General features: G+C 36.2%; 1 long non-coding RNA gene across 1 annotated transcript in view; it reads right to left on the bottom strand.

Annotated features, from left to right (window-relative positions):
* LOC125777897 (uncharacterized) overlaps nt 1–25,998 on the bottom strand; it is a 35,163-nt gene that overhangs the window by 5,947 nt on the left and 3,218 nt on the right. The window lies entirely within an intron of this gene.

Below are 25,998 nucleotides of genomic sequence, written 5' to 3'. Positions count from 1 at the left end.
GACCAAATGACCCTTATTACTATATTTCTAAAACAGAGGTTTCCTTCAGTGTAACAGCAGACTTCGCTGCCAGTTGCTTACAGAACAAATCTGTGGATAGTAAATATGAAATAACATTTAGTGTTTGACTTGGCGTTGTTCTAAGAGCTCCACTGATACATATAATAGCTGATCTTTGTATACTTTCATACTGTGTAGAGACAATGAGTTACGTATGGCGCTAGTCCCCATTTGGGCTCAGGATCCTTTCTCAGTAGTAAAGTCCCGTAGCTGCCTTCTTTGCCCTAGCGTCCAAGTTTGGTTTCCATGAGAGCTTCCCGTCTAAAATCAGTGCCAAGTAGTTTGTCCTCTTTTCTATTGTTAGCCTGATACCCTTCATTAGTGGCCACATAGCTTCTGGAATTCTGTGATTTCTTGAGATACGAAAGTGAGACTTTGTATATGTATGTAAAGAGTCGCAACTATCGGTCGAGGGTTTATTAGCGATGTTTGGGAGGTTGTTTAGATAAGACTTTTTGTACTTATGAGCTTCATCAAGAGCACAGTGTGGTTCCAACAGGCCATACGCGTCCCTAATGAAAATGTTCCAAACCATAATCCAACCAGTATTGTGCTACGGAGCAGAATTATGGATGCTACTGGAAAAGGAGTAGCCAAACTGGAAGTCTTCGAAAGAAGGATCCTAAGAAAAATCTTTGGAGCAATAAAAGAAAATAGCGAGGTGGAACGATGAGCTAGATCAGCTTATACATGGTGAAAGTATCATCTGGTCTCAAGAATGGGCAACATGAGAGCGCAGAAGATAATTGTAGAGAATACAGCATTCACCACTAAAGAAAGGGGAAGGGATCGAACTAAAAGAAGACATGAAGAAGCTTAGCGCCAAAAGATGTTGATGATAAAATTCTGTCAATTCTATCAAAATTCAGAAACACATACTTTTCTACATACAGTGGCTCACAGTGAAAATGGTCCACATGTAAACAAGTGCTTTTAACTGCAAGCAAATATGAAAAATCATTATAAATACAAAAAATTTTGCTGAATTTGATAAATTCAATTTATTCCAATTATAAATATAACAAAACATTTTTTAATTCAATTACATTTTTCATAAAAATAAGAATTTAACAAAATAGGAGAAAAATTCATGTCACAGTGAAAATGGTCCATTACAGCAACTATTAAATAAAGTGCTATTAAGCTTATTACTAATTTTTGTTGGATATCCTTTTTGACGAATAATAGACTTCAAACGATTTGGGATAGATTCCACTAGCTTTTTCGTATATTCCGGACTTATTTTATCCCATTCTTCTAAAAGGGCCTTTTTTAAATCATTTTTGCTCGATATACTGTGTTTCCTTATTTCAATTTCCAATTTATGCCACAAATTTTCGATTATGTTTATATCTGGTGATTGTGGAGGCGTTTTGAACACTCTGGGGCAATGATATAATAGCCATTCTTTAACGATTCCAGCCGTATGTTTGGGATCATTGTCTTGGTAGAAATGATATGTGTCCTTTATACCAAGTTTTTCGGCACTTTGTACAAGATTATTTTTCAAAATATTTAAATATTGATATTTGTCCATATTCCCTTCGACAAAATGCAGTTTACCAACACCAGAAGCTGAACAACAGAGAGCTGCATTGGGTATGTTCGAACCTGTTCGATCACCCTCATTAAAAATCGAGCACGAGCGAGCACCACACTCGGCAGCAATGGGTTCGATCGAGTGGCACACCCGGCAGCTGCCTTCTGAGTGTTCAAGTCTGTTTGATCATACTCTCTTCAAAACGATCACAAGCGAGTGTCCACACTCGACACCCGCAGCTAACCCGAAATGTGTTCAACTATTGCCACGGATACTCGGACAGAACACGGGTGTAGAAGAAATGTATCAAATTTTTCTGAGCAAAAATATGAGAAATTATTAATGTTGTATACACTTTAACAGTCAATATTATTGAAATACAGCATTTAAACTATATGTATGCATGTATCAAAGGAATGACGCATTTTAAAATTAAAAATATATTTGCATAACCATAACATAAGACCAGACAAGCTGTAACTGCCATTCGCAATTTTGCAACCAATAAAATCTTCTTTTTTCGGCCATTATTTTCAATAAATATCATGTAATACGTATCATATAACATTCTTAACACTCACAAAGCAAATTAATCAACTGTTCTGACGATTACACATAAACAAAAAATGCTTTGCACACTCGAGCCTAAACTCGGACACTCGAATATATTGATCCGCAAAACACCCGAACCCAAACAAACACGTATGAACGACACTCGAGTGTTGTGATCAACACGTTCGTCTGCGCACAGTCGCTAACAAGCAGTCTTTCTGCTCGTTCAAAGAAAGCAATACAAGCCGGTTTCGGGTAAGTGTTCGAGTGTGCACGGAAATTGTGTATCCGTTGCAGATCTCTGCTGAACAAGCACCCCATACCATCACATGGCCGCCACCGTGCTTAACCGTCGGCCGCAAATATCTAGGATCCATCTCTTGATTTGGTTTTCTACACACGTTCACTCTGCCATCTGATCCAAAAATGTTGTATTTGCTTTCATCCGTGAAAATGACGTTCTTCCAGAATGAAAAATCTTTCCCAATGTAATTGTGAGCAAACTGCAATCGCAAGTTTTTATTTTTCTTACTAACAAAGGGTTTATTTCGTGCAATTCTGCCATTTCTACCATCCCTTCGAAGGACTCTTCTAATAGTCTCGGCGTTACAATTTATTTTAAATTGTTTCTCTACCATGTCACGCAGTTTTGGTGCACTCAGCCGAAGATCAATCTGGCTTTGTTTGACAATCCACCTCTCTTGACGGTCGCTGAATAACTTTCTTGGGTTAACTTTCGGCTTATTTATCACACGATTTTCCTTTTTAAACCGAAAAATGATGTTTTCAACTGTTGTTCGGGGTTTTTTAACAATTTTGGCAATTTCTCTTTGAGACTTTCCATTCTTATAATGTTCAATAATTAATTTTCGCAACTCAATTGTAGTTTGGCGGCCCATCTTGAATTTAAGAGCTAAATAATTTTATTAATATACTAAGCACGTGTTCATTTCACCGCAAGAATGTAAATGAAGTAAACAGACCAAAATAACATAAGATAAAGAAAAAGTTCCGTTATTTATCGCAGCTCTGCTAGGGTGGACCATTTTCACTGTGACATGAATTTTTATCCTATTTTGTTAAAAGCTTATTTTAATAAAAATAGTTAATGAAATAACAAAATATTTTTTTGAATTTGTAATTTGAATAAACTGAACTGATCCAATTCGCAAGAACTTTTGGTATATGTATTAATTTGTTAGATTTGTTTACAGTTAAAGGGGCTTTGTTACAGGTGGACCATTTTCACTGTGAGCCACTGTAAGTTTAAACCACTTTTCGCCAACAAAGTTCTAAACCAAAACTCTCCCTACGTGAGAGAAATGCCAACGAAGCATAAATATTTATTCATTGCCACTAGGATGACCCAAAAATTGTCGGTGCAACACCTACAACAACGCCCAAAAGTTCCAGCTACGCCAATGACCAACTAGCTTGCCACTAACAAAGTGGGAGGCAAACAATAATAGACGACGGCATATGTGTGCATTCACACTAAAATAATAAATTTGATGCAACGCCAAAAAAACTGAGCAGGTCACTGGTCCTAGGAAACGAGACGCCAACGAAGCAACGACGACGTTGTAACATTGGACCGACACGGCGGCAAAGCCAAGCAGCGCTAAAGTAAACAAACGGAGCCGATGTCGAAGAAGCGACACGCAAGGAAGGGGCAGTCGCAAAGCGGCAAGGGAAATGGCAAATGTCGGCTGAAATATAGCAACGCACAGGCGAGTAAAGAGTTAGTGTGTGTGTGTGAGTGTATGTGCGTGGATTCGTGTTAGCCAGGCACAGTCAGTGAGGCACTCGGCCAAGCTGGGCAGGCAACAACTAACAGCCAACAACCAACAGCCAGCCAGCAAGTGAACAACGAGAGCAGCAAAGCGCAAGAGCTACCAAACCGGCAATCAAGCAAGCAGCCAGTCGGACAGCTAGCAAAGTCAGTCAAAACAGCCAGGCCGCGTGCAACCTTAACCCATTTGTGCTTGCTCGGTTTGTGTGGCACGGAATGCTCATGCCATGTATGTATGGGTACGAGTAAAAGCGAGAGGAAATTGCGAATGTGGCAAGCACACACAGAAATGCGGCCAGCGGTGAGGCGTAGAGTTGGTGGAAGGTTAGCGCAGCCGAAGCGCATCGTTGTCAGTGTTTTTGCTGTTGTTATTGTTGTTGGTATTATTGCTGGTATTGTTGTTGGTATTGTTGCTGTTGTTTTTGGTATTGTTGTTGTTATTGCTGCTGTTGCTGGTGTTCTAACAATGTGCAGCGAGTATGGAGCATAAACGAGATTAACGTGGATGACGGCGGCTAATGTGGGGGGGCAGCGGCGTTGCAGCGCCGACAATGGCTGGGAAAAAGGCCTGCAGCCAGCAAAGCGCGGCAGATAGGAAACATGCAACTGTATAGCATGTATTTACATACATATATACGTATATGTGTGCTAATGCAATAAGTAGTTCCAAACGCATTTATATATACATGTATGGGTGCAAAAGTATATCTACAAATGCAAAAAGCAGTAGTGAGATCTTTCGCGAATACCGAGCGAAAGGAAGAAACGCAAAATAGCTCCAAGTTGCATGAAGTTGGCGGCGCAGACGAGCAGCGAAGGTAAATGCAAGTGGGATTGTGTTATCTGACATGCTACTAATATATACATATGTACATATACTCGTATATACATATGTTTATATATAAGCTAGGCGGCGACTGCAGCAGCACTTGAGACTGGAAATTGCCAACTGAAAAGTGATTGTGTTAATGCAGCTTATTCTTTGCAGTGAAGTGTAAAGAGGGAATTGCTCTTTAACATCAGGTTCTAGTATAGAATAGTTAGGCCAAAGCAAATGCGCCATAACTATGACTAAACTTGCATATAACTACAAGTGGCGTGGGATTAACTCGTAGGGAAATTTAGTTGGCTGGAACTTCGATTCTTCTCGGCGTTTAAGATTTTTTATTCCCAGGTTTTCATAGCATTTAGAGGAAAGAATTGTGTTTGTATACCCTGAACAGAATATAATAAGTTCTTCAAAAAAGAAAACTTTGGAGACAATAAATGATCAGCGTGACAATCTCCGTCGCCAAGTACTGACATTCACCCCGGTGGATGAACATCTAGCCACAATCCGCATCAAAGCGAAGTTCTTCAACATATCGCTAATTTGCGCCCACTCTGAGATGGATGAAAAAGACGATGGCACCAAAGATGTCTTCTAGGAGCGCTTGGAGCGTCAGGGTGGGCAAAGAATGTATCTTTGGGACAACAGTCAGTAAATTCAGCCTCCATAATGAAACCTTCCCAAATGGTTTGAGGCTGATCGACTTTGCCGGGGCTTGAAATATGGTTTTCTATAGTAACAGATTCCAGCAAAGAAAATTTCACCAAGCTACCTGCCTGTCGCCGGATCGAAAAGCCACCAACCAAATCGATCAAGTTGTGATAGACAGAAGACACGACTCCAGTGTTTTAGACATGCGTACGCTCCGAGGTTCTATCATTGACCCGGATCACTCTCTTGTACCAGCAAATATACGCACCCGCCTCTGTGCATCAAAAGACGCACGTCAACAAACACAAGGAAGATTCGACGTTCCGAAGCTGCAATCATAACAGACAGCCGAACGATTTTCTGCTCGATTGATTGATACCGTGAGTTGAAGAGGGAAGCGAGACGCATTTGCAGACGAAAACAATAGAGAGAGTTCAAATTGTGTGAATAGGAAGAGCTTGATAAGCTGGCCGACAGGGGTAATGCTCGAAATTTCTACGAAAAGGTGAGGCGACTAACAGAAGGTTTCAAGACCGGATCATACTATTGTAGAACCTTCAGAGGTGGTCTAGTGACATTTCTTCAACTCTGCGCCAACTACCGTGAGATAAGCCTCTTCAACATCGCAAAGAAGGTTCTATCAGGCGTACTGTGTAAAAGATTAAAGCCCCCTGTTTCAACAAGCTGATTGGGCCTTATTGCATTGTGTAAACTGTCATTGAGCAATACCAAAAGCTTCCTCAGTATCCGGAGAGCTTCTCCGAACCATCCGATACCAAACGAGGTTTCATTCAAGGCAATTCCCTATCATGTGACTTCTTCAGTCTATTGCTGGATCTTTAATAAGAGTGTACCAATGCTAGCGTACCGCGATAACATTAATATCATTGTCCACAACAAACGCGCCCTTAGTTTAGCTTTCTCCTGACAGGATAAGGAAGCGAAGTGTATGGGTCTGCTTGTGAACGAGGACAAGACGAAATAGCTTTTGTCATCAAAAAAATAGTAATCGCATTCACGACTTTGCTCGCACGTCACTAGTCATAATTTCGAAGTCGTAGATAAATTCGTTTATCTTGGAGCCAGCATTAAAACCAATAACAACGTCAGCTTTGAAATACAACGCAGACTAACTTTTGCCAACAGGTGGTACTTCGAACTTAGAAGGCAATTGAAAAGTAAGTCCTCTCTCGACGTAGAAAGACCAAACTCTACAATAGATTACTCTTTAATAGATTCTTCCCTGCCTTTCATACCCAACATATAGTAAAATCTTCCGGATCTTCAATCCTAGCTAAGTAACCGTTGGCGCCGGCTCACCACTATTAAATCAGGACCGTTTTCGATTGACGTTGTCGTAAGTGATCCAGTTTTCATCACCAGTAACCCTTCGCTTTTAAAGTGGATTGATTTTGTTGCGATTGGCAGATTGAAGTTCGGTCTATGAGGTCTTTATTAGTAAGAACATACATCGAACTTCGTTGAGGACGATTTCTGGTTCAATGAGTATTTAAACAAGCAAAATTGGCGCATTTGGGACGAAGGGCAACCTGAAGAGATTCAAGAGCTACCATTTGATCCTGAAAAAACAACAGTTTGGTGTGGTTTGTGGACCGGCGAAATCATCGGTCCAGATTTCTTTAAAAATTATGGCGGTAAGTATGTAACCGTCAGTGGCGTCCGTTATCGCGCCATGATAACCGACTATTTGATGCCTGAAATTGAAGCTCATGATCTCGGCGACGTTTAGTTTCACAAAGACGATACCGATTCCCACACATCGCCTCAGTCAAGGAAATTTTTGAGAGAACCTTTCGGTGAGCAGATAATTTCACGTTTTGGGACAAGATCGTGTGATATCACATCGTTGGACTTTTTCTGTGCGGATATGTAAAGTCTAAAGTCTATGCGGACAATCCCGCTTCAATTCAGGCCTTGGAACAAAACATCAGGCGTGCCATTCGCCAGTTGCCAGCCAAAATACTTGAACGGGTCATCGAAAATTGTACTCAACGATGAACCATCTAAAACGTAGCCGCGGCCAACATTTGAAAGAGATAATTCTCAGAAAATAAATGCCAACGAATGTTCTTCAAAATGGAATACTCTTTACAACACTAGCTATAGATAGGGCTGCGTTCAGACAAAGACTCTTGTTGTCGGTCATTATTGGAAATTTTTTTTTTTGATGTCGGGCTTTAGTCTCTTCTCGTTGTCTTCTCGCTCCCAAATATCGGTTTGGGCGACAAACATGGTTTTACTCAATAGAATAATAGTGGATTTCTTTAAACTAGTTCTTATACTTTGTAGTTTGAAAAATAAGACTGATAGACATTTATGCCATCTTATTAAGCTTCTAAAAATGTCTCAGCATTTCTTCAATGCTGCAATTTTACATTTAAACCTGTTTATAGTTTAACCAGCATTTTATTACTTTAGCGAGTGTTCTTTTGCCGCTCGCTTAATAGCGCACCACACCAAGCAGCAAAGCGTCAGCATTTACTGACTGAGTTGCTGTAATTATGGCAAGACCACTTACACTTAGAGAGGGACTGCAAAGTGCATGCCGTTGTTGCCACACAGTTTATTAATCACTTTCCCGGCGATTTCCACTAAAGTGCAGTTGCATATAAAAAGTTACGGCGTCCGCAATTTGCACTAGAAACACACATACATACATACATATATAAATATGTAGATTTATTTGTACATATTTACTTGTATGTTGCTACCCTTTGCATTGCACGCGTTTTAATTGCCACACATCGCATGTTATTGCATGTTGCAAACTTTTCATTTCTGTTGTTCTCGATTCTAGTGCTATTTCTGTTTGCTTTCAATTCTTGTGCTCTGTGGCTTGTAACAGAAAGTGAAGCTTTTAATAGGTACATACATACATACATATAAACAGTATGTATTAATATGCAGCGTATTTCATTAACATACACACATACTCGTACTTGCCACCGATTACTGTTATGAGGTGAAATTTCTGCATGTGTTTAGCTGGTACTAAGTAAAAGCATTATACTATAGTATTCACATGTTGCCACAATTAACTTAACCTCCGAACTTCCATTGTTACCAACGTGAAGTGAACATAGTGAAAGCTCAACTTTAAAAACGAAAGTTCATAAATTTAAGTCAAGATAGCTTTTACAATATTCATTCCCAAATGAAAGCACAAAAATTATCATAATTGAGTGTGTAATTTGCAATATTTTTGCCTCCAAATGAAGATGCTAATGGAAGTTGTGAAAGCTCAATAGTTAATTAAAAAGTTTAAAAAGAAGATATCCAAGCTTCGATGCTATAAAATCCTTCAAAAATATATACAAAAAATTCCATAAAAGAACTTGATTTTGTATATGAAAAATCTCTTGAAGACTCCCCAAATAAAAAAGTTCTCCATACAAGAACTGACCGACCAAAAAATCAGTTAATATAGCTTAGGTTGGGTTAGATTAATCTCTTAGGCCAGTAAGCCATCCATACAAGAGCTGACCGACCAAAAAAAAAATCAGTTTATATAGGTTAGGTTAGGTTCGATTAATCTGGTAGGCCAATAAGCCACGCATAGACCAGTTTGGTCCTTTGCGATACCGAGTACGCCTACAGCAACGTAGGACCAGAGGAATTCCATACAAGAACTTGATTTCAACGTAGTTTGTATATACGAGCACATGAAAAATCTCCTGAAGACTCCCCGTCAAATAAAAAAGTTCTCCATACAAGAGCTGACCGACCAAAATTCAGTTTATATGGGTTAAATTAGGTTAGGTTAATCTGATAGGCCAATAAGCCACGCATAAACCAGTTTGGTCCTTTGCGATACCAAGTACGCCTACAGCAACGTACGACTAGAGGTGATCCTGGAAGCTTTTAATAAGTTTAAGGCCGAAGCTAAATATCGAGCAAACCATCTCCAGTCTTGTTTGCGACACGGACACTTCGAAAAGTAAATAGGGGCACCCCACAAGATGGGCTACTTTCCTCTTTACTCTGGATGGATGGAAGGTGGTGAACGTGCTTTTGAAGGAATTTGAGTAACAACGCTGCCAGATGATTGCCTAAGCAAACAATATAAGAAGCTCTTTTGGTATGGGGAAAATTCCCGAACACAGTTTTCGATCTAACAACCCAAAGATATATAAATCTGCATACAAAATGGGAGCATGTTAAAAGAATGGCCTACTTCGGTATCTGTGGTGCACTAAGAAAAACCAACAACCCCAACAATGGCACGCAATGCACTCTACACGTTGCACCAGCAGAGATAGCTGGTGTGCGTAAAGTGGCCCTTGGACTTAGAGAAGTTGGTTATAGTTATAAAGCGGCACGAACGCTGTCTCGATTGCATTCCTTACAATTTAGATCACTGTATCGCGGAAGAAGGGGTGCAGTGCGTTTTTTCACGGATAGATAAAAGTTAAGAGGGAGGTTAAATGGTGGAGGCTGCTGTCGGGAGTTCTCCATCAACTCTCAGACTACCTGCCCATTGGTAGCAGTAGACGTATTGCTCCCAAGTGCAGGTTTCTTCAGAGAGGTATGTATTCACTTCGTTAGCTAAGCGGCTAAAATCGCTGACTGTAAGCTCAAAGCTATGCATGCACGGCCACAGCGGCATCACTGAAAACTACAAAGGGGGACGCTTTCCCCAATTCCGTACGAATGGAAGCGAGTCGATTTTTTTTTACGTTGAACCTTTGGATCGCCAGTGAGTTACACAAGCGCTGGTCAACAACTATAACTTTTATGAATGCAAGATCCTTCTGACAGAAAGTGGGCCGTAAGTGGGTCCCAAAACTTCTGGCTCTTATCAAAGTCAATCTTTTCGCAATTGTAAATGTTCTGACTAGACAACTTGCGAAGTTACTGGGATTGATATTAACCGCGCTCATAAATTGGTAAGCTCAAAGGGTGCATTGGTCCATTTTGTAGGATCTGGTGATCCAATTTTAGGTGTTTATGGGCAACACAAAGAACGAATATCTGTCTAAGTAAGATCCACACCCATATGCAAAATGAAACTACGACCCTTTCATGTACTCTTCTCTTCTGCCAATAGAATTGCCGACTTCTCGACTCTTATCTAACATATGTGATTTTTGTCGCGCACACAGCATTCCACATTGCGGTAGGTTAGGTTAGCAGCTGTGAAGGTCTATTTATTCAATTATGGCACCAACAAGCTTTATCAGCAATGTTTTTACTACGTGTCTGTATGTGTACTTGTGGAACAATGTCACACGCTTAATAGGTTTTTGTAGTGACCAACTGAAGAGCGATTAAACTGTGTGGCGGTTAGTGAACTTTTAAAACGTCAGGCTGCTGCTATATGACACATACAGTGCCGTTCGAATTAGTAGCAATGTTTCTACATAAGCAATTAAAGTTCATTTATAATAATTTAAAATAATTTAGTTCGAGTACAGTTAATTTTGTAATAGTTATACTGAAAAAAAACAAGCCTATATCAAACTGTTTGAGGTCTAAGTAACTTCTAGTACTTTTTATGGCAGACCTTATTTCTAATCGCTTTTATTTTCAGTATCATAATAGCATTGTTTTCCTAAGCTTCAAATCTATCTCTCGACGTTTTGTTTTCTTACAATGAATACAACCAGTCTCTAAAGTCAACTTTTTACGTTTTTATTATGTTTTCTGACTATGAGGACGATGGAGCCATGTGCAGAAGTTCACGCAAGTGAGGAAAGTTCTCTGATCGCCATTCACTTGGGAGTGGCCAGAAACGATTCTTTTACATATGGCTCAAGCAGCTCACGACTTCCGGTCTTTGGCCAAGTATCCTCTGGGTAGCCTAAGAACGTCCGTTTTAATGCGAGCTAAAGTGAGAAGGCGAAACATCCCCTACATAGGGTTGTGCGCTAGGTTTGGGGTCCGCCACGTAAAAAAAAATACCCAATGAAAACTTCGGATATAATCGCGTAAGCAGTGTCTACGCCAATTAAGAAGAAGAAGAAAGGCCGCCGTCCAAAAAATAAGATGGATGAGACAAGAGCTGAGATAGACGAGTAGGTTCTTGTGGCATTTACTACTATATAAAAGAATGCGAATTCATGCGGGTTTCGTGGTGGGAGAGAGACTACGTCGCCGAGTACCTGCATCTCCTGAACGGACAAGAACAAAACGAAATATCTCCTGTCATCAAACAAACAGTCGACGCACTCGCGACTTGGCTCCCAAGTCACTGTTGACAGTCATGACTTACAACTTCGAAGTCGCCTCGAAATCCAACGCAGAATAACTCTTGCCGACAGATGCTACTGAACTGAGTAAGAATTGAAGAGTAAGGCCGCCTCTCGACGAACGGAGACCAAACTATATAAGTCACTCATTATTCCGGACGTGCTATATGGTGCAGAGGCATGGACGATGAAAACATCTGATGAAACGTTGGAGATCCTATAAATTATATATAAGTGATCGTTAAACTAAGTCGATTTGAAATCCAATTTATGAGATATCGCTCGATATTTATTTGTTGAAACCGGCGTTATCGCTCCATTACAGTATATAGCTGCCATACTCTCTGACCGATCTAAATTGAGACAAAATTTGACATAGACTACGAACAAATTTTTCAGATCGGACCTTTAAAAATCCAAAAAATATATTTTTATACCATACTATGCAGTAAGAAATGCACCTGTCAAGGATATTATAGCTTCGGTGCAGCCTTAATTAACAGCTTTTCTTGTGTTTTAGTACTGTACAGCCAGTTTTGTGCTTATACCTGTGCTGAACAAGCATTACTGTTAATTCATAGTGGTCGATTTTTGGCGGGCAATCATGCTAAACGAATTGTAGGCTGCAGAAGTGAAACGAAAAGCTACCCATATAACGCCGAAATTGCCAATAACACCCACTAAATGTATACAGTCACTTGATTAGCGTACCGCTAGGAATTCAGCGTCGCAAAGGCAATATTAGAGGTGATACAATTTTAGTGAGTGTTACAAAACCGGAAAATAAATTTATATCTCAGAGGGTCTAGGATATAAAATATTAACATTTTTGAATGAATCTACTTCATTGAAATTCATTATCCTCCATCTAAAGGATTTTCGGTTGTTTTACTGGCTTAGATCTGCAGTTTTCCTTTGAAAAGCATTCACATGTCTAGAAATAAGTCCAAAGTCTTTGTAAGTTCGAGCTTTAATAGAAAAAAGAAAAATCTCAAGCTGAAATCTAATTCTACATGAAAAATGTGAAGTAGTGTAGAAAATAAAATGAGATGCAAGTCAAAAATAAAATCTGTCTATCATCAAATCCGAAAATCCTTGGAATGGAATCTTATTTAGTTTTACATTTTCCCAACATAAAAATGACACTCTTTCTTCAATATTTTCAAATCTTACTACTCTTAAGAACTTTCAATATTGTAAAGTCTGGGTCTACCAAAGTATATCCAACACTAAAAATGACACGTTTTCTCCAAGGTTTTCAGTTTCAAACAATTGTTGAAAGCTTTCAAAATTAGAAAGTCTGGGTGTATCCAAGTGTCATAGTAAGCCCAGATGCGCAATTTTAATTTTCTAGAATAAGTTGGAGATCAAAGTATACATATTTCACAGTTCCATAGATTTCTAACGTGTTTAGATGTACTCTGCCATATCTTAATCTTAAAAATTGGGTTTCTACAGAAAAATGTCTTCTCTAAACTTCCAAAAGTATTATTGGTAAGACAGTCTCTGGTTCTGAATCATTTACAGTCGCGTGTTTGATAAAGATATTACAGAGTCTTATATTTACATATGTGCTCAAATATAATTTCATATTTTAGTGAGCCATGCTTTTGACTACCAGCTATCAGTTGGATTTCTAGGAGAAAATTGTTTTTCAATAGATAAGGATACAAAATATTTAACTACTTTCATAAGGGCGTATATTTCATCTTAATCGGAAAATGTGCTACAGTATTCCTGAATAATAACACTGAATGTCACACAATGCATACTTAAGTAGTTCTAAGACGTAAGTAACATTTTTAATTTTATTTAATAGTCTTGCTTCGTCGTTGATTACATTAAGCTCAGATCTCGGTTTGGCTATCAAAAGTTCGAATTTTTTACCAAAATATATGTCTTTCATGACTATAGGTAATATAAATATATTTATGGCATAGTTCTGGAAATACAAGGGTAGAAAAAGTGAACTCCAAAATTTTAGTTAAAAGGTTTTATTTGAAAAAATTTCGTAGAAAAGCAGATTGTGATGGTTGATAATGATTGTGAGTACAACTATGACGGGTATAAGATTTTTAATTATATTTCATAGCCTTGCTTCTTCGTTGATTGCAAAAAGCTCAGATCTCGGTTTGGTAAAAAAAAATTAGAATTTTTTACCAAAATATATGTATTTCATGACTAAAACTAACATAAATATATTTATGGCATAGTTCTGGATATACAAGGGTTGAAAAAATGAACTCCAAAACTTTCATTAAAAGGTTTTATTGGAAAAAATGTATTTGAGATGCAAATTGTGATGGATGAAGATGATTGTGAATACAACTATGACGGGTATAAGATTTTTAATTATATTTCGTAGCCTTGCTTCGTCGTTGATTGCATAAAGCTCAGATCTCGGTTTGGCTATCAGAAGTTGCAACTTTTTTCCAAAATATATTTATTTCATGACTAAAAGTAATAAAAATATATTTATGGCATAGTTCTGGAAATACAAGGTTTGAAAAAATTAACACCAAGATTTGCATTAAATGGTTTTTTGAAAAAAAAATTTCTTTGGGATCGTTCTATTTACTTGCAGACATACATATATAGGTAGTTTGTTAGGCCAATCAGTGTTATAGACATATAGACTGATGATCAAATTTGACCCGGACTGGCCGATAAAAACTGCGCGCGCAAATCGATTGGTTAAAAAGTTATTATTTAGACTGACTTATACTTTCAATACTTTTAATGTGCCATATCATATACATATATCTATACATACTCGTATATACTTATTATTTTCTAAATTATGTGCTACAAATCCACGTTGGCTTAAAGTTCTTCGCGTGCCAACCCAAATACCAAACTAAAAAATTATAATTAATTCGATATAGAGATTTGTAGCCGCCAGCAGACACATGCAATTTGCCAGAGCTTAGCAAATCAATTTTACAACAACAAAAATGCATGGCAGTTAGCTGTTTTACCACAACTTTTTTACTCGTCGCTTCAAATAGAGAACATATTCTGTGCATTAACACCATTGAACTTGGACCTTTATCGCAGACCGATAAACAAACAAGCTGGCAGACACACACACGAACACATATGCAGCATGTAAATATACATGTACATACATACATATGCTTCAGATGCCACGCTAAGTAATCTGTAAAAAAGAAGTAAGCCACAAGACAAATAAAACACACAGCGAACATGCAATTGACTTTGGACAATGGCGCGGCTTTTATTGTATAATTCTTGAACATGAAAATTTGTTGAGCGGCGGAAAAAACAAGAAACAGCCATAATAGACACGCTGCGTGAAGCTCAAAAGTGCGTCTATGCGACTCCAACGAAGCGAAAAATATAGCAAAAACAAATGGAGAAAATCTTCAAGCAAATCAAAAATAAGGAAAAAATATATAAAAAATAAAAAAAAAATAAGAAAAAAAATAAAAAGGGGAAAAAAAGTCAATTTTTTTCGCGCTGGCATCGCATACAATGGCGGCGTCTGTTGCACCAGCAAGTTCAGGCGCACATAAAAATAGACCCATAAACGCACAAATACACGCGCATAGTTTGCAGACGCGCGCATAGACACACAAACACATATAAACAACAGCGCTTGCTTGCGTGTTGTTGTTGTTTGCGAAGTGGCGAGACGAACGCATCTAAAGTTCATTAATACAAATTCGTTATTTGCCTCCATGTTGCCACATCTTTTTTTTTCAATGCTCTTGCCTGTCTTCTTCACCTTTTTTTGTGTGTGTTTGTGCAAACTTGAGGAAATGTGTACCATTAGCTTTGCGTGCGTGTGTGTGTGTGTGTGTGCTAGAGACGGCAATTGCGGCGAAAATAGGAAATGCAAAAACTAGCGAGTGAAATGAAGGTGAAGGAGAGCTACAGAGTGAGAATGCGTGTAAGGCGCTTAATTTTTGGAGCGGTTGGGGTAGTTATGTTTGCTCCAAAGTCTGCTAGTTAGTACATAGTTAAACGTAGACTGTCGCTGATTGCTGAATGCCTGTTGCAACTTGGAGCGCGCTTATATTACTGGTAGACACATGCACGCACACCCACACACACGCCCGTACTTGCATTATTAATTTGTTAGCTGCCGTTGAAGTTTGCCGAGTGTATGGGGCATGGTATTGTGGAGTAAATTTTGTGGCAGAAAATGAGCACAAACGTTAACTTTAGCTGTAATACCCCTCACAAGTGTATTTATTATAGCATGGAAGGTATAAAAAGTTCTTTTATTGATTTTGAGTGGACAGTTTATATGGCAGTTGTATGCTATAGTGTTTCGATCGTAACAATTTCTTCAGAGATTATTGCGTTGACTGGCAAATAAATGTATGCCAAATTTCACGAAGATATCTCGTCAAATGAAAAAGTTTTCTATACAAAAACTTTATTTAAATCGTCCAATTTGTATGGCAGCTATATGCTATAGTGATCCGATCAGAACAATATCTTTGGAATGTGTACGTTTGCTTTTTGTAATTATCCCTACAGAATTTCATCAAGATATCTCGTTAAATAAAAATTGTTTCCTTACAAGAGCTTGTTTTTAATCGTACACTTTGTATGGCAGCTATTTGCTATAGTCGTCTGATCTGAACAATTTCTCCGCAGATTGTAACATTACGTTAGACAATAAGCCATATAAGATATCGTGGCGATATCTCCTCAACTTAAACATTTTACCATGCAAGCCGTTGATTCCATTCGTTCAGTTTGTATGGCAGCTATATGCTATAGTGGTCCAAAATTAGCGTTTCCGTCTAAGTAAAAAGCAGCTTTTTGGGGAGAAAAGTCACGTTTGCAAAATTTCGATTCGATATCTTAATAACTGGACTAGTTGCCGTATATACAACAGACGGTTATGGCTTAATCAACTCAGCTCGCCATATATATTTCACAGGATCCACCCAGTTTGCTTCTAGGTATTACAAACTTCATGGCATGGTATTGACTAACACTTTCGGCCTTATGAATAGGAGCCTGGAAATCCAACGCAGGATAACTCTTGCCAACAGGTGCTACTTCGGACTAAGTAGACAACTGAAAAGTAAAGTTCTCTCTCGACGAACAAAAGCCAAACTCTATAAGTCGCTCATAATTCCCGTCCTTCTATATGGTGCAGAGGCTTGGACGATGACAACAACTGATGAGTCGACGTTGCGAGTTTTCGAGAGAAAAGTTCTGCGAAAGATTTATGGTCCTTTGCGCATTGGCCACGGCGAATATCGCATTTGATGGAATGATGAGTTGTACGAGATATACGGCGACATTGACATAGTTCAGCGAATTAAAAGACAGCGGCTACGCTGGCTAGGTCATGTTGTCCGGATGGACGAAACCAGCTCTGAAAGTATTCGACGCAGTACCCGCCTGGGAAGCAGAGGGAGAGGAAGACACTCCGTTGGAAGGACCAAGTGGTGAAGAACCTGGCTTCCCTTGGAATATCCAATTGGCGCCACGTTGCGAAAAGAAGAAACGACTGGCGCGCTGTTGTTAACTCGGCTATAATCGCGTAAGCGGTGTCTACGTCAGTAAAGAAGAAGAATAGGAGAGACGTCCTGTTGAAGGAAAAAATCCTTTCCTTTCAACAGCCTGCCTTCTGGTATGATGACTTCTTTTATTATAAGGCCGCTATTGTCTACTTTCAGTGTAGGTTTTGCAGACTTGAATGTCTATGCTTCGTCTATTTTAAGGCACATATGTATATGTACATTTGGTATATTTTATCCACATCATTGATTCGTCCGTACAAAGGATTTTTGACTAAAAACTACTTGGTTGCAAGACATGGTGTGCATACTTCTTCTTTTGTTTTGAGTTCTTTATATAAGGAATTTTCCGTGATACGCTGCCGCGCACATCCCATTCGTGTAAGCGTCTACGAATTGTAGGCAAAGACGGTGCACTCTTCCCTTCCGTCACCAACAGAGCCCTAATTTCCGGTGCGGACTAAAACCTATTCGATCTACATATTATAACCTATTTTTAACACTGGAATCAACGCGTTTTGATGTAATTTTGGGTCTTCCTGTGGATAATTTTCGAAAAATTAGATTCTTATTCCTGAATATTTTGATGATCTTGTAGGATCTTGCAGAAGATTTGCCGACAGTTTTTGCTATTGAGTGTAAATTTTCGCCTTTTGATTGTAACTGTATGTATTATAGGGTCTCCGACGCTAGCTTCTGGGTGTTACAAACTTAGTGGCCAACTTAATACGATATACCCTGTTCCGGTTATAAAAACTAAGCAAACAGGCTTTGATTAAGAGTATTGTAATCACGAAAAGAAATATCTTTCGCTGCCCGTTTCAAATCGCTTTCGTTTACAATTGTTTTTTGAAATCAAGAACATGTTACAGCAAAAAAATAATATTTGTGAATTCCAAATTGTCAAAGAAAACTTGAATTTCTTGATATTCTCGAAAGATCGTTACCTCTTTTACTGTGTACATATATTGCAATAACTGGAAAGGTCATGTCTCAAAGCATGGTTAGATCCGGTATATTAGATTTTAGAAACTAACTTCAAAGCCGGGGAATTACTTTAAGGTGTAAAACCAATCATATAGAGTAAAGTCGACCGGATGTTCGAAAGTCTTTTTTTTAAGTATATGGGGGCTAAGGGAAGTATTGGTCCGATGCAACCCGTTTTTGACATACAGATATAGCATTGTAAGAGAAGGATTATCCCTTAATTTCAGTTATAAATATCACACAATTACCGACGTTTTCGATCAAAAGTCAACTATAAGTGCCGGGGTCTAAATATTCGGTACCTAAGGGCTTGAACAGTTTTTATTGGACTTAAAAAATTTTTTTTCAATAAGTAGGCACACACTAAAGACATTATTCGTGCAAAGTTGTATCCCGCTATATTAATTCCTTCTTGGTTTGTATACTGGATTTTGCTATACGAGGGCTGCTATAGATATTTCTGGCCTAATAATGAAAATAGGCATATTTATCAACGAAGATGTTTTTTTTTTTTCGTTGGATTTGGCTCGTCTTGGAAGACCCACACGGTCGATTGCTGTTTTGTTTCGCGCTCATACGCATAGATTCATGATTCGTGACCTGTGACGTTCTTATAAACGTCTTTTGAAGCACCGCGATCGTATTTTTTCGGCATTTCTTTACACCAATCCACACGAGCCTTTTTTTGAGCGATTGGTAAATTGTGCGGGATCCAACGAGAACAAACCTTTTTTTACGGCCAGGTGTTCATGCAATATCGAATGTATGCTGGTGGGAGAAATGCATATGCATGCCTCTATCTGCAGGTATGTCACATGACGGTCTTGCATTATCAGATGACGTACAGCATCGATGTTTTCTGGCACAACGGCTGTTTTTGGACGACCTCCACGGTATTCGTCTTTGAGCGAGCGTCGGCCACGATTGAATTCGTTGTAACAGTTTTTCACAGTGCTATAGGATGATGCTTCATAGCCATACAAAGATTTTAGTTCATCGAAGCACTCTTGTCGTGATAATCCACGTCGAAAGTTGTGAAAAATGATTGCACGAAAATGTTCACGAGTTAATTCCATTTTTTGGCCGAGATGAATTTTTTAATTGCCTGGAAATAAAACAATTCACGATTGAATGACAAAAGGTTCTGAGTGATGTTATGCTAAAAAAAGTCAAACTTTCCAATGGAAATGTCAGATTGCACCTGGCAACACTTAGTGTTGCCTAGTCCAGAAATATATGTATATAGCAGCCCTCGTATATGGGCAGAATCAAAAAATAAAAGTCAAACAATGTGCTTTCGTTTGATAATAAATATTCCTCATTAAAATGGAAGTTTCTGTATTTAAAAAGTAGGGAGCCTCGAAATGGATCACGCTTTATTTACTTGAAGCTATTTATAATTATAATAATATTTATAATTACTCTCATTTGAGGTTTCCAAAACTAAATAGTCTAATCGGTTAGCATAAGTCAGAGTATACCAGCATAAAAGATAGCACACCCTGTACCTAAAGGAAAACATGTGTACACCGCTAAAAAGCAAGTTAACAATTTAGAAAAAATTATACATGCACATACTTAAAATACATAACTACACACATTTATATGTACATATATGTGTATGTGCATAGAATAAAAAATGAAAATAAAAATAAAGCAGTAAATTTTGCAAAAATCTGCCCCAAGCGGCAACAAACGCGCGTGTGAGTGTGAGAAAAAGAACTCAGTGAACATGAACGGCAAAGGCAATATCGGGAGGAGCAATAAAAAACAGAAAAAAAGAAAAACGAATGATAGCACAACAAGTCAAACAAGTTTGCGAAAGGCCTATAGACCGACTAGCCCGGGAATGCTGATGCAGCGACAAATGCAACACACCGCCTTAAATTTATTCGTCGTACAAATGCCAATACATATCTAACTATGCATACATACAGACATTTATATGTATATATATATATATACATATGTACAAAGTATGTATCTATACACAGGCTTAGTTCTATATCTACTTGCATAAATGCGCTAACAAGTATTTATGTTTAAAGTGGCGTCGGCAGGGTTGGGGGAGGGGGCATAAAACCCCTTTATGCACAAAAAAGAAGAATTTTTTTTTTTATTATTGAAATAATATTTAAATACAAAAATTAAAAAAAAAAAAAAATATTGTTATATGACATAAAGGGTGATACCTTTCGAGGTTTCTTACTTTTTTAAGAAAATAACTTCATATTTAATTTATCATTCGAAAGAACATTCTTCGGCATTTATTTTTTAAAGATTATCTCTTTCAAAAGTTGACCCCTGCAACGTCTTAGACTGTGCATCCCGTTGAGTCCAATTTTCTATGACACGTTCGACCATTTTGACTGGTAACTGGCGAATGCCACGCGTGATGTTTTGCTCCAAAGGTCTGAATCCAAGCGGGGTTGTCCGCATAGACTTTAGAATTTATATATGTATACCCCCACAGAAAAAATTCTAACGGTATGTTATCACACGATCTTGGTGGCCATTTAATCGATCAAAAATGTGAAATTATCCGCTCACCGTAGTGTTCTCTCAAAAAATCCATTTATAGATGCGATGTGTGGGAAGTGGCGCCGTATTGTAGAAACCAAAAGTCGCCGAGGTTATGAGCTTCATTTTCAGACACAAAATAGTTGGTTACATAGGGCGATAACGGTCGTCATTGACAGATCCGTTCTCACCGGTATCATATTTGAAGAAATATGGACCGATGACTAAAATGGTCTGCAAATCACACCAAACTGTCGTTTTTTCTTCATGGAACAGCAGCTCTTGTGTCTCTTCAGGTTGCTCTTCAACTGAAAAGTGACAATTTTGATTGCTTACATACCCACTACGCCAGAATTGGGCTTTAAAAAATTTGGTTCGCAAATATCGGATCTTCTTGGCAGTTTTCAAGATCCCGCAGAGCGAATCGTTAAGACTTAGGAAGATCGAGTGGCTTCGGTTCTTGCACAAACAGCATTTTGTACGCTTTCAATTTAAGATATCGACGTAGAATGCGCCAAGTTGTTCCATACGTCAGTCGGAGTTGGTGCGAATGCCGTCGCATCGACTCTCCACGGTCTTTGCTGACACTCTCAGTTAAGGCAGTTATATTTTCTGCACTGCGTGCTGGTCGTTGTCTATTCGGTCGAATATTTTCCAACAATGAGTCATGGGTCTCATGACGGGTGATGCGAAAAGTACGCTCTCTAGACCGATTATGTTGACCATAAGAATCGAACGTTGGCCGAACGTGAATTTTTGTAATAAAGCTGAACGATTTATAAACGTTGTTCAAGCGTAAGTCTTTCCATGATGAATTGTCAAACAATACATAAACAAAAATAACATGACAGCTCAACTCGACTCACGCGAAATCTGTCAAAAAAGGCCTTTGAAAAAAGTAGCTCTACTTGGTTCACCCGTTATAAATAAACGTTAAAGAAGTAGTTGAACAAAAATTTATCGTTTTTTTTTTCTACCAATTATTCAAAAATGCCCGAAATTTTGTACTCCAGACTGTAGCACCCTGTTAATATTTCTTCTTTCTTGGAATGAAATGAAATTTGCATTTAGCATTTAAAAAAACAAAATTGTCTCAATAAAATTTTGTGCTCCCCTCTTAGCAAATATTTCTGTCGCGGTTTATATACTCTCACACACACTCACACACCTATATCATATACATACAACCACACATACGCTTGCTTATTGCACATGCCTGCTTGCTGCCTTGCTTAGCTGCTATCAGTTAAGCCGGCAACTTCGGCGTTGTTGCAGATTTGTTGAGTTTTGTGTGTTGTTGTTGTTGTTGTTTTTTGTTATTTTCGACTTTTGCTGGAATTTTTATTATAATGTATTGGCTTCCCTGCATTTATCAATGCTCCGGCAGTTTTGCGCTTTTTGCCTTGCTTTCTTGTTGTGTTTGTTGCTTTTTAGCCTCTGGCTAAGCAATTTTGCTTTGGCGTATTTTGTGTTTAGCAAACATTTCGTTGACTGCCTTCTTTCGCTCTTTACGTGCGACGGCATTCATGTTAGAGGCGCATGCAATTGCCCACTTTTAATGCAGTGGAATTTTTTTGCCTTTCAGTTGGCTATTTTTTTATCCAGTTTTTTATTTTTATTTTTATTTTTTTGCTTTTGTTATCTCATTTTGTTATTTACGTGCATTTTATCTTACATTCTGCACTTTGGCTTTAATTTTTTCATACTCGTATGTTTGTAATCATCTTGAATCGCTGATTTATTGCTGATAATTTATTTTCAATTTGCCGGTCTGTGCTTTCAATTCTAATTTATGTAATTTTGTTAAATTCCTTGAACTTAAATTTTCGCCTTTTTATGCGTTTCGCTAAAGCGATTTTCGAGAAATTTATATTTGTATACATATGAATGTATGTGTGTATATGAGGACAAAAAGAAATGTTAACTTTGACTGCAACGAAGCCTTAATACCCTTCAGAAGCGCTTTTATATAGCAGAAAAGGGTATAAAATTGTCTTTTTCGCGATTTTGATCGCTCAGTTTATATGACAGCTATATGTAATAGTGGTCCGATAGGAATAAAATATTCGGAAAATATAGCAATGTCTGAAGTAATAATCTATGTCAAGTTTCATTATGGTATCTATTCAAATAAAAAAGTTTACCCTACAAGGACTTCAATTTGACCATTGAGTTTGTATGACAACTTTATGAAATAGTTATGAAATAGTTATCGAATCTGCACAATTTCTTCAGATATTTTAGCTTTGGTTTGAGTTGTAATCTGCGCAGAATTTCATTAAAATATCTTATCAAATGAAGAAGTTTTTCTTGGAAGGACTTAAATGGGATCGGTAAGTTTGTATGACAGCTATATGCTAAAGCAGCTCGATCTAAACGATTTTTTTGGTGATTATAGCGGTGCTATGGAAAATAATTTGTGTGAAATTTCATGCGGGTATCTTGACAAATACAAAAGTTTTTCATACAAAACCTTTTTTTTAATCGTTCATTTTATACTTGTATGTATGTATGTATGTATGTATGTATGTATGTCAGCTATATGACAAAGTTGTCCGATCTGAACAAGTTCGGTGGTGTTTGTAGCGTTGGTTTGGATAATAATCTATATCAAACTTCATGAAGTTATCTGGACAAATAAAAAAATATGATATTTTTGGAATATTGTTAAAAAAAATTTTCGTTAAAATTTTCGTAAAATTTTTTTCGTTAAAATTTTTGTTAAATTGTTTTCGTTAAACATTTTTTAATTAAATTTTGCTAATAATGCTAGAACTACCTACTAGGACCATAAATAGGCTATTTTTGAAAATAGGAAAAATGTTTGATTTTTGTTAAGAATATTTTTCGTTAAAATTTCAATTTTCGTCAAAAAATATTTCCTTAAAAAATATATTGAATATTTTTTATAAAATTTTTTCTTTAAAAAATATTTCGTTTCAAAAATTATTTATTTATTTTTTGTTAGCAAATATTTTTTAGTTAAAACATTTTTTTTTTAATATTTTTTCTTTAAAAAATTGTTATGAATTTATTCATAAAAAATTTTTTCTTCAAATAATATTTTTTCCTCAACAAATTTTTATACTTTTTTTTTTTAATAGTAATAATTTTTTTTTAAAAGTAATAATTTTTTTCGTTAACATTTTATTTTCTTTAAAAAAATTTGCTCAAAAAATTCTATTGAATATTTTTTATTAAATTTTTACGTTAGAGAATATTTTTTGTTAAATTTTTTTTTTTATATTTTTTCTTTAAAAAATTGTTATTAATTTTTTCATAAACATTTTTTTCTTCAAATAATATTTTTTGCTCAGCAAATTTTTTATAATTTTTTTCGTTAAAATTTTATTTTCTTTAAAAGTATTTCCTCAAAAAATTCCATTGAATATTTTTTATTAAATTTTGTCGTTAAAAATATTTCGTTTAAAAAGTATTTATTTATTTTTTGTTAGCAGATATTTTTTAGTAAAAACATCTTTTTTTTAATATTTTTTCTTTAAAAAACTGTTATGAATTTTTTAATAAACATTGTTTTCTTCAAATAATATTTTTTCCTTAACAAATTTTTATAATTTTTTTTGTCAAAAAATATTTTGCTTAAAAAATAAATACTTTTTTTCGTTTAAATTTCTTTTTCTTTAAATATATTTCCTCAAAAAATTCTATTGAATGTTTTTTATTTAATTTTTTCGTTAAAAAATAATCATTTTATGTTAAAGAATATTTTTTTGTTAAAACATTTGTTTTAATATTTTTTCTTTAAAAAATTGTTATTAATTTTTTCATAAACAATTTTTCTTCAAATAATATTTTTGCTCAACAATTTTTATAATTTTTTTCGCTAAGAAATATTTTGTTTAAAAAATAATAATTTTTTTCGTTAAAATTTTATTTTCTTTAAAAGTATTTCCTCAAAAAATTCCATTGATTATTTTTTATTTAATTTTTTCATTTAAAAAGTTTTTATTATCTTTAAAAAATATTATTTCGTTAACCTTTTGTTTTTTTAAAAATATTTTTTTCTTAACCAAAATTCATAAAAATATTTTTTTTAACCAAAACTCATTAAAATAATTTTTTCCTTAAAAAATATTTCGTTTAAAAAATCGAACAAGTTACCCTTTGTCGTTTTCGTTAAAAAATATTTTTCGTTTAAAAAAAATCTTTTCAAATGTTACATTTTCAAACCAAAATATCTGCAACTCGCTTTTCACATTCAGAGTTTTATAAATGTCAAAAAATTTGAAAAGTCCAAATTTTTTTGTTGTTTTTAATTCAAACTTTACGAAAGTATGTAAATGTTAAAACATTGTTTTTAAAAAAATCTTTCAAAATTTACTCAGAAGAAATAAGTTAATTTTGATATTTTGTTAAAAATATTTTTTCTTAAAAACGATTTCATCAAAAAATAAGTTTCGTTAAAAAAACATTAAAAAGTACTTTTCGTTAAAAAAAAACATTAAAAAGTATTTTTCGTTTAAAAAAACGTCAAAAATATTTTCGTTAAATCTTCGTTAAAATCGTTTTAAATGTGCCTTCATTTTTTAAACCAAAATATCTGAAACTGGGTTTCGAATTCAAATATTGATAAAAATTCAAAAAATTTTATTTTAAAACAAGTGCAAATTTTCGTTTTTTTTCAATTAAAAATTAAAAAAATTAAATGTTAAAAAATTGTTCTTCATAAGAGCTTCCAAAATTTACCACATACATATATACATACATATATTTTTTATTTTTAAGTCATCAAACTATTTTCAACCTATTTTCAAAAAATTTCTTCAAGCTCTTCTAGATGATTATTTCTAAATGAAATAAAATATTACAGCAATCTAAACTTCGTTTTATCCGCTTATACAACAAGTCAAAAACTTATACATCATGACAATATTTGTACAAATTTTCAATATTCGCAGAAAATCAAAAAAGTCACCATTTCATTTTAAGCCACTATTAATCTACCCTAAACTTTAATAAAACTCCAGAAAAAAATCTCAAATGCAATTTCACACTCATTTACACACTACTCTGTAAGTAAAATTACGCATTTTTCCATAATCTTTCGCTGTGCTCTCATTCTGCCACAAAGTACAAAATTTTCGGCATTCCCTTTGCCCAGCGTTATTCATAACAAAATCGCCACACACTTGCCGCTGTCTACAAACGAGCCACAAGGCAGCAGGGCACATATGCAAAAACCTCATGACAACCCATATACACACACATACACGCAACACGCTATTTGTTATTTATGCGCGCTCATGAGGTCAAATAAATAAATTATGTAGCCGTCTGCGACACGAAATAGGCGCAGGCATACTTGCAATGCGTTGTATGTACATATATGT

The sequence above is a fragment of the Bactrocera dorsalis genome, chromosome 3 (assembly GCF_023373825.1).
Source record: "Bactrocera dorsalis isolate Fly_Bdor chromosome 3, ASM2337382v1, whole genome shotgun sequence".
Lineage (NCBI taxonomy): Eukaryota > Metazoa > Arthropoda > Insecta > Diptera > Tephritidae > Bactrocera > Bactrocera dorsalis.
Note: the sequence above shows the minus strand (reverse complement) of the source record. Positions and strands in the feature narration are given on the sequence as shown.